Raw genomic sequence first — 13,428 nt, 5'->3', positions numbered from 1 at the left:
TCTAATTTTAAAACTCATGCTATTTTCTTGAGACAAAATTATGATCTCATTTAGTACTAGTACTTGATGAATAATTTTTATGGAGATTTGATGTTTAAATTCTTGCTTTTTTAAGCCACATAGGGACTCACTAAGCAGATGCACATAGTACTCTAAATATTTTTTAAATATAGCAGGGTTATTTACCATGACCCCACTTTGGGTTAGGATAAAACAGTTTCCAGCCAGAACTTCCAATGGAATTGACATGGTTCCAGCAAAATAGCCTGGTCTAGGTGGAATAATCTACAAAAGCAATGCTTTCATTAGTCTAAGAACCAAAGCAAATAGCCAGTCAATTAAGGCAATAGAACCATTTCTCAAAAGCTAAAAAGTCCATGGGGAAAGAATCAAGAGGTGTCCAAGAACCAAAAGTTCAAAGTGGCAAGGAAGACAGATTGCTTGGAATGCAAGGAACAAAACACACAAATGTAGAACTTCTATGACCAAGCAAAAGTCCAAGAAATTGAGTTTCCAAACACATTTGAATTATTCTTCAGTTTGACTCACTCATTATATGCTTCTTCCTTCTTTTGAATTCTAGCATTTGGAAGAAAACCTTGTCACTGCCTTGATCTCCAATATGAACCTGAATTGTGAACTATTCTCTTTCACTCTTAACCCAGATCTCACTCAGTGTTTTCCATATGGGAACCAGCTGGTTGCAGACCATAGTCAATTTACTTCATTGTTTATTGGAGCTATGCAAGGTCACCCTTATGGGTGAGTCCATATGCTATATTTTGGAAGGTTAATTAATAAAGGGCAGCTAAATGGCACAGTGGATAGAGCAACTGGTACTAGAATCAAGAAGACTTTGGTTTCAAATCTGACCTCAGCCATTTACTAGCTATGTGAGCCTGAGCAAGTCATTTAACTTTAATTGCCTCAAAAAAAAAAAAATAAGACAGAAGAAAGTTAATCCACAAGTATTTAGGTGGATACAAATCTAAAGAATGAAATGATCTCTTTTTGTGCGTGTGTGGGAGGAATTTACTAACTTCCTGGCTAATGATGGTCGAATAGATAAACTTCACTCTCCAGTCTCTCCTCCTAAAAGTTTTAGTACACTTTGTCTAGAGGGCTCCTTTCCCTTGTCACATTCTATTTTCATATTTGTAGATTAAGCATTTTGAGAGCAGAGATGGTATAATTTCTCATTTTTGTACACACCGTCCTATAAACATCTCAATTCATGAAGGATCTGTGATTTTCCCATTTGTGTGTTTTGTTTCTTGCATTCCAAGCAATCTGACTTCCTTGCCACTTTGAACCTTTGGTTCTTGGACACTTCTCTTGATTCTGACCCTTATGTTCTTGTTAGCTTTTGAGAAATGACTCTGTTGTCTTAATTAACCGGCTACTTGCTTTGGTCTTACACTAATGATCCCAAGAGTGGATTTTTCTCCCCCAACACAGATTGTAATTCATCTTTGACTTCATTTTATAAGTCCAAGGGAAATGCTCAAGACACACAGAGGTTAAAAACCATTCAACTTCTAAGATATAATGAACAATAGAATTCAAATTTAGGTCTTCCTAATTCCAAATCCTAAACTCTATTTACTAAGCCTTGCTGCTTCTGCTCCTTGTGCTTATCAGATCCTTAATAAATGATGATTGAATTGAATCAAATGTTTATGAGCGGATCTCCACTCAATAAAACAATGTATTTTTCTTCCTGTATGTCAATTCTTTTTCCTGTTTTAATCTAGCTTTATCTTGTCTTTGACCTCTTTTGAAATTTCCACAGACCCTCTGAACACAGCATTAGTGATTAAAGTTGCATTTCTAGTGTCTATTGTGCTATATTTGGAATCAGAAAACTTGGATATAAAGTCTGGCTGAGATATTATGCTAGGCACTAGAAATACAAATATAAAAACAACACGGCCACTGCCTTCAAGGAGCTTACATTCCAATAGGAATATAGTGGAATGTTGGCCAGGGAAGATGGTCTGGGAACTCACAGTAGATTCATAAGGCAGACGCTCATGTCTTTTCTGAAAGCCATATTAGTTTTGGTTTGATTAGCATTCTGAGAGCAAAAATGAAAAGAGGAGCTGTGGGAGAAGTCTATAATGACCAGGATGGATAGCTAGAAGGAACATGAAGCATGGTCTAGTCTGGGATCAACTGAATCTAGTGATCTGGATAACCCTCACTCATCCACTCACTCACCAATCAAGAGGACCCAGCTGAGTGAATTAATTGGTGGATTGTTTATGATTGAAGAAAGCACTTTGTAGTCCTTTTAAAAAGTGCAATTGCCTTGCAAAAACCAAAAAGAAAAAAATTTTAAAGTGCTATATGGGGGGGCGGCTAAGTGACGCAGTGAATAGAACACCGACCTTGGAGTCAGGAGTACCTGGGTTCAAATCCGACCTCAGACACTTAATAATTACCTAGCTGTGTGGCCTTGGGCAAGCCACTAAACCCCATTGCCTTGAAAAAAATCTTTTAAAAAGGTGCTACATAAATGTCAGTTGCTAATAATATTTGTAAGATTTGTCCAGATACCCATGCCAATTAAACCACATGAGAAGATGTTCTAGTGGATCACTTGGAAATATGTTTAAATGTCTCGGAGGCTAGGGTGAGTCTTGGAGATGGAGTGGGTTAAATATGACTACTGTGGTTAAGTTGCAAGAAGAGCTGTCCTACCTTGCAACCAGGACTACTCACATAAGCACAACTTGCAGATACCGGCCTGGGAATCAATCTAGAAGGGTGCTCTACAGGGGGAATGAACCATAGTTCTTCTAAAGAAACCAGTCCCATGGCAAGAAGTTTGAATGTCTCTTGTGATTTTCCAGGCTTCATTGTTATGGTCCACTCAACCTGGAATCACAAGATATAAGAATGGGAGAGGATCTTAAAGATCCTCTAATTTAATCATCTCATTTTATCAATGAGACAACTAAGCTCAGAGAAGGAAAGCAGAAGCTGGAGGATCACTCCACATATGGTAGAAAAGATCTATTCATCATTTACACTGCTCAAAGTCACACAGATAATTAATTTTTACTAAGCGTCTACTATGTTACAGATACGATGCTAAAATCTGGATGGGGGGGGGGGTGTAAAAAAGAGAAAGAAGGATAATTCTTGCCCTCAAGGAGTTTATAGTCTAATAGGGAATACCTGACCTGCAAATAGCACTTCAAAATTCACAAATAATTGTGATATATTATTTGGTTTGATCTTCACAATTCTGAGGTAGGTACTACAGTCTCCATTTTTTACAGATAAAGAAACCTGAGTCTCAGAGAAATTGATTGACTTCAATACGTAAGCTCCTTGAGAGCAGGAATTTTTTGAATTTTGTCTTTGTATCCCCAAAGCAGCATCTGGCACAATGGATGTTGATTGCCTATGGTTACCCAACCACTGAGTATTCAAATAGGAGATGAATCAAGGTCTTCTATCTCCTAATCTAGAGCTCTTACTGCCACCTGATGGCTAGTTCTTTGATCAGGAGACGTCTAGAGAGAAGACTGCTTAAGGTCAACAATTTCAGACAGTAATTCAAGTGGCAGAGATTTACTTCTCACAGGCAACTCTCCCTTCTGCCTCTTATTCATTCTGAGGCACTAAGGTTGATATTTCCAGAGCCCTTAGTGAAATGAAAAGATTTAGTTCTGCTACACACACACACACACACACACACACACACACACACACACACACCCTCCCCACCACCCTGCCAGGCATCCTGCTCCAGATGGAGAGTTTCTCATTCAAAGTGCTCCCATCTGAAGCTCCAGATATCCCCTAAGCTGACTGCATTAGCTACAAGTCATCAATATTTATGCCTTTGCTGACGTGAGAAGTGGGGGGAGAGTGAGGGAGGTGGGACCCTGTGTGGAGGGCCTGCTGATGGACACAGATTTCAGGAAAAGGAAAAAGGAAAGCCTAAACATTCTACATCTGTTCAACCCAGGGAGGCAGTGATCACTGTGTCACCGGAGGTGTTAGAGCAGAGGTCAGAGGATCACTTAGCAGGGATTTAGTGTTCTTGGTGGGGAATGAAGTAGAATCAAAGGTGTGAAACTCATGACCCTGGCAACCCCAAATCAGCAAAACTTCTCTATTCCTGCCAAATCAGGTTAAACTGTAATTGGGAAATGTTTAACAAAATAAAATTTTTAAATGCAATTTATTGTAGATAATATTAATTTGTGGTTTTCTAAGTCAATTTGCAGCCTTCAGGGAACTGTTTCTGTTTGATACCACTGGACTAGATGACCACCAACCTCTCTTCCAGGCTAAAGATTCTTTGATTCTATAAGGCACAATTTGTGATTGTTTTACTCAGGGATTCAGATCCAGGTCCCCAATAAAACTGTTGCACATCTGCCTCAGAGCTGCAAGTTCTGGGGATGTTGGCAGCATTATTCTTCACTTTATCCTGCCCCTAATCTCTTCTGATTCTGCTAGGTTCTTGCTCTCCTTTGATAACTTTACTCATATCTAGGTTGCATGTGTGATCTGTGTAATTAATTTCTCCCCAGGGCATAGTCATCTTATCATGATAGAATATCACCCAAGATCAGTTCTCTATCTGACAGTCCTATACATTTATTGGAAATAGTCAATTCCTAAGAGCATGGTGCCATGTCCATACAGTGTCTCAGTCAGCCCAGGGGACAGGCAAGGAAGGAATCTAATAGGCATTTTTCAGGACTGTCTGGAAGGGCATCTAGGTGAGACCAGGTAGGAAGGATGCACTCTCCTCTAGACTGGGGTTTGAGCATAACAGAGCCTCACTGTTCAGTATCCATAGGGTTCACAGTCATAGTAGGGGAAACCTGGGACAGATCAATTTGAAGCCCTCAAACTCCTCTTACAACTATTAGCTTCTAATAGAACCATCCTGCTGCTGCTTCCAACAACTGACTCTCTTTTACCTATTCCTAACTATGTTTAGAGTAACCACTCCAAGGTGTTCACATGGGTTATTTATGCTTGACCTGTGATAGAGCATTCTGAGTTTGTACTAGTCTGATCAACCACAGTCAGACACACTATAACTTGTCCCTAATATAGTAATGTTATTTTTGGTCTTCTTCAATAGCAGACAAAAATCCACCAATTAATTATGGGACAAACCTGACCCTGTGTTTCTTCATATGTAAATTACACAACATGCTACTGAGGTAGCTTCTATATTGTTTTCTCTCAAAATGGAATTAAAGTTCCCTGAAGGGAAGCAGCAGGTACTCAACAGACACTTGCTAAATAAAATAGTTCCTCCCCACAACCAAGACAGGAATTAATTTCTCAATTCTGCCTTCCAAGAGATAAGAAAAATCATTGGATTGTTAGATAATGAATGAATCTGTAACATTTGTTCATTGTCTCTTCATAGCCAGGAACAATGTGACTGGGACAAATCTCCATGATATTTGTCAAAGCCCACTATCTTTTGCACAGTCTACTCCCTATAGAAAAAAAGGACACTATTAATGCTTGTCCTATAAGCCCATTGTCATGTACCTCTAAGAGGGTCCTACTATCCTACCAAGATCTTGATGAACTCTAAGGATAGCCATTCTAGGGGAGATCTGCAGTTCAAGAGACTGCAGAGGGACAGAAGTTCTCTTAGGGTGCCCTGCCTCTCTATCCATCTCTTTCTTAGGAGATTCCACATCTGCACTAAGGAAATAGCTCTTGTTCAATGGTCCTTGAGAGATTGAAGAGTCCTTCACAGATTAACAGTGGACAAGTAGAAACTCCTACCTTTTTCCTGCTGCAATGTTTCTGCCACAATCACCACCCCAGGTTCAGAAGCCAACTCTCTAAGAGGACCAGATTCCTAGGATTTCATGTAGAGTTTAACTCACAATATAGTACAGTAGTATATCTAGTTAAAATGTAAGCTCCCTTTGCATTTCAGAAGTGGAAGGATGTCTCACCCTGGAAAAGTCTTCCATAGGGGAAGAGAACTATGCCTTTGCTGCTACCTTATCCTGAAACTTTCCTCAGTTCCTGGACCTTCCTCACCCTGAAATATTCAATCATCCTTGGGGCTTTCTTAGCCAGGAACAACCCTTTGTAAAGCTCATCCTTTCAGTGAATTCCTCCAAGGACTTCCATTTTATAGTCTTCATTCCCTTTAGGGCCCCATCTCATCCACAAGCAACTTATCCATACAACCCCAATCCCTTTCAGTTCTGAATTAGGTCTAACCTTCTTCCCTTAGATAGTAATAAGCTTGAAGGAAGGACTTTTTTTGTTTGTATTTGCTTATCACATAACATAGTCCTTGATATGTAGGAATAAATGCTGGTTTCCTTCCTTCTGTAGTGAGAGTTGGAGTCCCCTGCTCAGTCATCTCAGTTGTGTCTGACTCTTCAACTTTAATGACCACATTTGGGGTTTCCTTAGCAATGATATTGGAGGAGTTTATCATATTCTTCTCCAGCTCATTTTCCAGATGAGGAAACTAAGGCAAGTAGGGTCAAGTGACTTGCCCAGTAAGTGTCTGAGGACAAATTATGTACTCAGGAAGATGAGTCTTCATGACTTCAGTCTTGGAGTTCTAGTCACTGGACCATCTAGCTGGCCTGGTGGGACCTTATAATAGGGAGAATCTCCAGAGATTTGGTGCTTATAGAAAGTATTCATCCAACTCTAGAGAAGATGAAACCTATGATAACTGACACCCAGAAAAGTGGGAGAACATGAACTCAGAGCTAAGATTTTATGAAATTAAAAAAAGGTGATAGTGGGAGGGCAAAGAGTAGAAGTGAACTTCACAGACAGGGACATAGAAAAATTCTTATTATGGAATAATAAGCTTCTTCATCACCTCTCCAGTGGAGAATGACACACAACAGAACAAGGGGACCAGGAGACAAGATCTGTAAGGCAAAAGCATGGAAACTGTTTAGAAGAATCCCCCAAAATAGGTACTTTATAAACTTGAATTCCATGAGGATTATAGAGACTAAAGAAGGAATGAGTAAGTATGAGAGACATAAAATGAAGACTCGAAAGTATAGAATAGACAGGGGAAAGAAGAGAATGAGAGAAAAAATCCTTTGTCAGAAAAAGGAACATAAAATATAAGAACTAATGAAAGTTGAGCATGAGGTAGGGGTTTTACTTGAACACCCACCTAAGGGGGTAAAAAAGGAAGAATTACATTATAAAAATAAAAAAGCAAAAGAATAAGCTAAGAATGTAATTTCATTGATAATAGTGTTTCATGCTTGTCTTTGTATCTTTAGCACCTAGAGTAATGACTGGCACATGATAAGTGCTTAAGGGAAGTGAGGTGGATCACTAGATAGAGCTCTTGACCTGGAATCAGAAAGACTCATTTTAATGAGTTCAAATCCAGTCACAGACACTGAGAAGCTGTGTGACCCTGGGCAAGTCATGTAATCCTGTTTTCTTCAGTTTCTACATCAATAGAATGAGTTGGAGAAGAAAATGGCAAACCCCACTCCAATGTCTTTTCAAGAAAACCTGGAATGAGGTGACAAAATCCCTACCTCCTGTTCAACTGTCATTAGTTCTTATATTTTGTTTTATATTTCTTTTTCTGAAAAAGAATTTTTTTCATTCTCTTCTGCCACATTCTTTTGTTTGTTTTTGCAAGGTGCTAGGGTAAAGTGACTTGCCCCCTATCACCAAGCTAAGTAAATATTAAGTATCTGAGGTGGTATCTCAGGTCCTCTTGACTACAAGGTCGGTGCTCTATCCACTGCATCACCTAGCTACCCCTCTCATCCTCTTCTTTCTCCTTTCTGTCTATTCTATTCTTTTGATTCTTCATTTTATGTTTCTTATACTTACTCATTCCTTCTTTAGTCTCTCTACTCATCCTGGAACTAAAGCTTCATGAAGAATTTTTACCTGTTTGCCTCAATTTCCTCATAAAAAGAGTTGGAGAAGGAAATGGTAAACCGCTTCAATGTCTTTGCCATGAAAATCCCATGAAGAGTTGGACACAACTGAGCAACAGCAACAAAGCTTACTGTTGCTTCTTGATTGACTGATTGGTAGATAGTGGAAAGAGTGATGGACTTGGGATCAGGAGAAACAAGCCTAAATCCTGTCTTTGATGTTTGCTAGCTGTGAGGCTCTAAGTAACATCTTTCTGAACCTATTTCATCATGTATAAAATACAAATAGTGACACTTGCACAACCTACCTCATAGGGTTTTTATGGGAAAAAGGACTCTGTAAACCTTTCAGCCTTCTCAAGAGCACCATCATGATTTGTAAAGTTATTACCACTGGTCCACACTGTTACTGGCCCCACTGGTCTCCTCCAGTGTTTGTAGAGCAGCCCTACTAGTGTTTCAGAGCAAGAGAGATGCCCAGACAGCTCATCATGCTGGGCAAGATGCCATGCCACTTCCTGTTAAATGAAGGGACTGACCACTGAAGGGCCCTTGCAACTGTCAGAGTTCGATGCCCTATCCAAAAGGCTTCCTAATTAGCCTTCCAAAGCTTACAAGAATGACCAACATGATCTGAATACCAGATTCCATCTTCCATCATTCCTTGGGCTTCACTAGCTTTAGTCCTGATGCTTGCAAGCTGCTACTATCTTTCCCCATAAATTATCTCATACTTCATATATACATATATATATGTATATATATGTATATATATTTCTCATACACAATTATCTACGTACATGCTATCTTCCCAAATAGAATGTAAACTTCTTGGGGGCAAGTTCACTTTGAATCCCCAGCTCCTAGAATTTAATAGGTGATTAATAAATGCTCCTTCATTGATTGAAGGTCCTCTTGTCAGACAGAAAGGAGGTTCAATATCTTGCCCTTGGTGATACAGTTAGGGGCCAAAGTGGGACTCAAATCAAATCCAGGCTTTCTTACAGTTCTAGGGAGTCTCATGTTATCACATGATGCAAGGTTCAGAATGGAAATTGAGTTCTCTGGAGGAACAAAAGGCATTTCAATGTCTAAAGTGCTAGGTAATGATTGTGTGAATCAGTAGCATATTAATAAAAATTTATGTACATAGAATAGTGAGAGGTAACACTGATAATAATAATTGGGAACTGGGTCTGGAACAGGGATGAATGTAAAGTAATAGGAGTCACACAACCAGTATGGAATTTAAACCAGGTTTTCCTGGATTTCCCTTTGACTGCTTCCCTTGTGAGATTCTCTCTCATTTCTACTCTATATTTCTTTTGTTTTGTTGGGGGTTTTTTGGCAAGACAATGGAGTTAAATGACTTGCCCAAGGTCACACAGCTTGGTAATTGTTAAGTGTCTGAGGCTGAATTTGAACTCAGGGCTAGTGCTCTATGCACTGCACTATCTAGCTGCTCCTATGCTGTTTATTTCTTACAATACATAACTTTTATTATTGTCTTCCTTTAAGAAGATAAACTCCTTGAGGGCAGGGACTATTTTCACCTTTTTATATCTCCTTGCACTTGATGTAGCCCTTGTCACCCAGTGGGCACTTATTAAATGCATACTGCTGCTAATGTTCCCAGCTTGAAGTCCAGTCTTATCTACTATGCCAGGTTGTCTTTCATTTCTGTTACATAGTAGGTGCATAATACTTCTTTATTAGAAAGAGAAAAGGCTGCTCGAAGACAAGGGGAGCGTCTGCATCCTTGTACAAGCCTATCAGATAACACCTCCCACACATACTTTTTTCCAGTTGGGATCTGAAACTTAAAGAAGTTTCCACAGTTTGTAAATTAACCCTAATATATCATCATTACCACCATTTTCAACTTAGCTAATATTTCTATAGCACTTACCAAGTGTTAGATATTGCAATAAATTAGTTCTTTAAAAATATTATCTAATTTGATCCTTACAACAACCCAGAGAAGCAGTTATTATTTTTCCAATTTTACAGATGAGTAAACTAACACATACAGGCTAGGTCACATATAGTGGTTAAGAGTGACTTTGTAGACTTGGTTTGGGTTTAAAACCCATTCCGGCAAGTAATTCCAATGTGAACTTGAGCCAATCACTTCTTATTTCTGAAACTCAGTTTCCTCAACTATCAATTGAGGAGGGTGAACTAGATGGTCTCTAAGGGGTCTTCTAGCTCTAAATCTGAAACCCCAAGGTGAACAGTCTATATTGAACGCTTGGGGGGAGATAATTTGAGAAACCCTTGAGCTAGTTTCTGTTGGAGAACTCACGATTCACACTGGAGGAAGCAACAGAGCTTTTCCAAGTAGCATGTAACAAAGTTTAGTTTGTATCTGCTCCCAGTTTTGTCCCACTCCACAATTCATCTCTCAGTGACTGGGAAAATTCTAGGCTCCAGCTGTTTGCTTCTATAGAGACCTCCCAGTGACTTCGGTCATCTTAAGGATTTATGAGGGGAGGACTGTTCACATTACCTTTTCCACCATCTCAGAAGTAAGTCATTAAGAGAGCAGCATCCTCTCTGGCTGGCCATTTTTAATATAGTGTGGCTATTTTACTGCAATCATAAGGATTTTTAGAGGACAGACTACATAGAGATAGAGCATTGCAGAGAAAGAGTGATTTTATCAAGCCCTGCTCCTGTCTAGATTAGGAAATGTTTTACTTAGGGATTCTTTGGTCCTAGACATCTTTGAGAAATAAGAGTTTTAGGCACCTGATAGCATCTTATAATCTTCGAGTTGGAAGGACCATTAAAGGTAATCTGGTTCAAGCTATTTATTTAAAAATTATGAAAGTTCTAAGTTATATCTGAATTCTAAATAGAAGCTGCTGTGTCTGATCCCTTCATGATCCAGGTCTGACTCCTTTCAATTGTCCAAGGGAATCTGTTTTCCTTCCAGATCCCCCCATTTCCCTTTCCACTCAAACCAGTGGTCTGGTTAAACTCTCAAGCTTACTGAGTAAACAAAGTCTTTTTCCTTTATCTCCTGGGACTCCTCTCTTGGTTCAAGCAGGCATCCTTGGATATTAGCTGGGTTGCAGGTCTCAGGGTATATTTTATTTGACATTCTTCTTTCATTTCTTGTCTTCTTACTAGGCTAATCCATCCTCAAACTGATATCTCACTCATTCCTTCTCCCATCCCCTAGAAATATCATTGCACAGTAGAAAGAGGGCTTTACAATTAGAAGACTTGGAATCAAATCCTACATCTGATGATTTTTACCTGTATGATCTTGGACAAATTACTTTACTTTCTTGGGCCTCAGTTTATTCAACAGAAAAAAAGAGAGGAATGGACAAGATATTTTCTAATGTTCTGTTCTTCCTTAGAGCCATGATTTTATGATTCTGTGACTTTCTACCTTTCAATCCTAACATCTGAGTGTTCAGCATTCATCTTGTCTGTCTGTTTGGGAGGTGGATGCCTTAGAATGCTAGACTTTTCTTCCTGTGGACCCATGAACTCCTTAATACAATTCTATATATTTGAATCAATTAAATAACATATTTTGCTAGTTTGTGGAAGTTCAGAGGAAGTCTTCTACCCTCATTTAGTTAAAATCCTGGGATGGGGATAAGACACATAAATAAATAGCTTTAACTCACAATTTGTTGTTCAGTCTTTTGGGCTGGGGTTTTTATTGGAGTTGCTTTGCAAAGATACTGGATTTCCTTCTGCAGTTTATTTTGCAGATGAAGAAACTGAAGCAAACAGGATTAGTGATTTACCCATGATCACACAACTAGTAAGTGTCTGGGGCTATATTTGAACTCAAGAAGATGAGTCTTCCTGACTCCAAGCTGGGCACCCAGCTGCCAATGACTAATAATATTATTATATAAGAAGAATATCTAAGTATTTAGAATTGGAAGGGCTGAAAATTATTTAGTACAGCTCCCTCATTTTACAGATGAATTTTAGAGGTTAAATGACTTGTAAAAGAGCTACCAGATAGTAAAATGCAAGCCCAGGATACAAAAAAAAAGGTGTGATATGAGGTACAAGAAGTAAGGTTTGGGGACATTTGTTTAACCAATAGTTAATATCAGGTAAGGCTTCATGGAAGACACGCCATTTAAAACTGGGATTTAAGAATAAGTAGGACATGAGGAGGAAAAAGGTCATTGCAGGTATAGCAGGAAAATGCACAGAAATGAATAGAATGAGATGTGTTCGAGGTATGGAAAGGACTAGAGGGCTATATGTCTATCTATATGTGGAGAATCTATATGTAGAGGGAAGATTTTCCAGTCAGAAAGTGACATGAGAAAATCAATGGATATTGAAAATTAGTCTGGAAATTCATTAACAGACACAAACAAAACCATTTTCAGAGCCTCCCCCAGAGTGATTTCCAGAGAAAGGTTATACTGTATGCATACAATATTGTTCTGGGTGGTTCAAGCACTAGATTCCCAGATCAATTCTGAGCCTTGAGGGTGGTTTCATTGCTATTTTAGGGAATACCTAGCTTCCAGAAGAGGGATACTATTCCAGTGTTACTGCTGTGGATCCCAATGAGATTAGTTGTAATAAGAGTAGGACTTCTATTACACATGGGAAGTTTTTATTGAAGAGGTTTGTTTGCTGGTGGTAATGGGAGGTCAAGGGTGGACAAAATGGAGGGTACTTTGTTTCCTACATCCTTTTCCTCTTAGGATGGATTTCCATCTCAACAGACTCTATAAGTCAAGTAAAGCAACAAGCATTCAATAGGCACCTACTATGTGCCAGAAACTGGGGAAGTAAAGACAAAAATTGAAATAATCCTTCCCCCAAAGGATCTTGCATTCTATTGGAGGGAGACATGTAAACATATATGTGTGTATATATGTCTGTCTATATACATACATATGTAATTATACTGTATAAATATTTATAAATTTATATAGAATAAATACAAATATATTCAAGGCAATATTATGAGAGTCACTGGCAACTGGGAGTGAGGGCATGAGCAACATGGTACTTGAGCTGAGTCTTGAAAGACAATAAAGACTCTAAGAGAGACTCCCTTTGACTAATTTCCTTAAAGGATAAAGGAAACCGTCTAGAGGGAGTCACTGTGAGTCGTGAGATCCACAGGGATGACTGGAGAGGGTCATTAAGTGTGGTTAGAAACCTCACTTCTAATCCTGGCTTCACTCCCATGCACCAAGTTAAGCTGGGCAAGTCACCGACACGTAGGATCTCAGTTATCTCATTTCTATAATGGGAACAACAATCCTTAGTTCTCTTTTTTTCAGGGTTTGTGTGAGGGGAGAAAAAAAAGATCATAGATGAAAAAAAGACCTTAGAAATAAAGTTGCCATAGTAAGATGGAGAGTCTTTCTCCATGAAGACCTAAGATCTTTCACCCTCTTATTCTGATTCACAGTTACCTTCTCTCTCTCTCCTCTCTCCTGTCAGGAGTTCCTCTCTCTAGGAATCATAATGTTACCTCTGTTACCTCAGCAGGCTGCAAAATCCAATCCAATCCAATCAACATCTG

General features: G+C 39.0%; 1 long non-coding RNA gene across 4 annotated transcripts in view; it reads right to left on the bottom strand.

Moving 5' to 3' along the window:
• The window catches only part of LOC141513024 (uncharacterized), a 106,671-nt gene that overhangs the window by 16,683 nt on the left and 76,560 nt on the right, over positions 1-13,428 (bottom strand). The window contains exon 6 of one of the 4 annotated variants that reach the window (XR_012475671.1): positions 13,319-13,425. The exons of 2 other annotated variants lie outside the window; for them this stretch is intronic. This is a non-coding gene — a long non-coding RNA (uncharacterized LOC141513024). Of the gene's footprint in view, positions 1-3,637; positions 13,426-13,428 lie in introns of those variants that run through there. One more of the 4 variants, XR_012475670.1, reaches the window with a different exon arrangement.

The sequence above is a fragment of the Macrotis lagotis genome, chromosome 2, assembly GCF_037893015.1.
Source record: "Macrotis lagotis isolate mMagLag1 chromosome 2, bilby.v1.9.chrom.fasta, whole genome shotgun sequence".
Lineage (NCBI taxonomy): Eukaryota > Metazoa > Chordata > Mammalia > Peramelemorphia > Peramelidae > Macrotis > Macrotis lagotis.
This window is presented reverse-complemented; position numbering and strand designations above follow the sequence as displayed.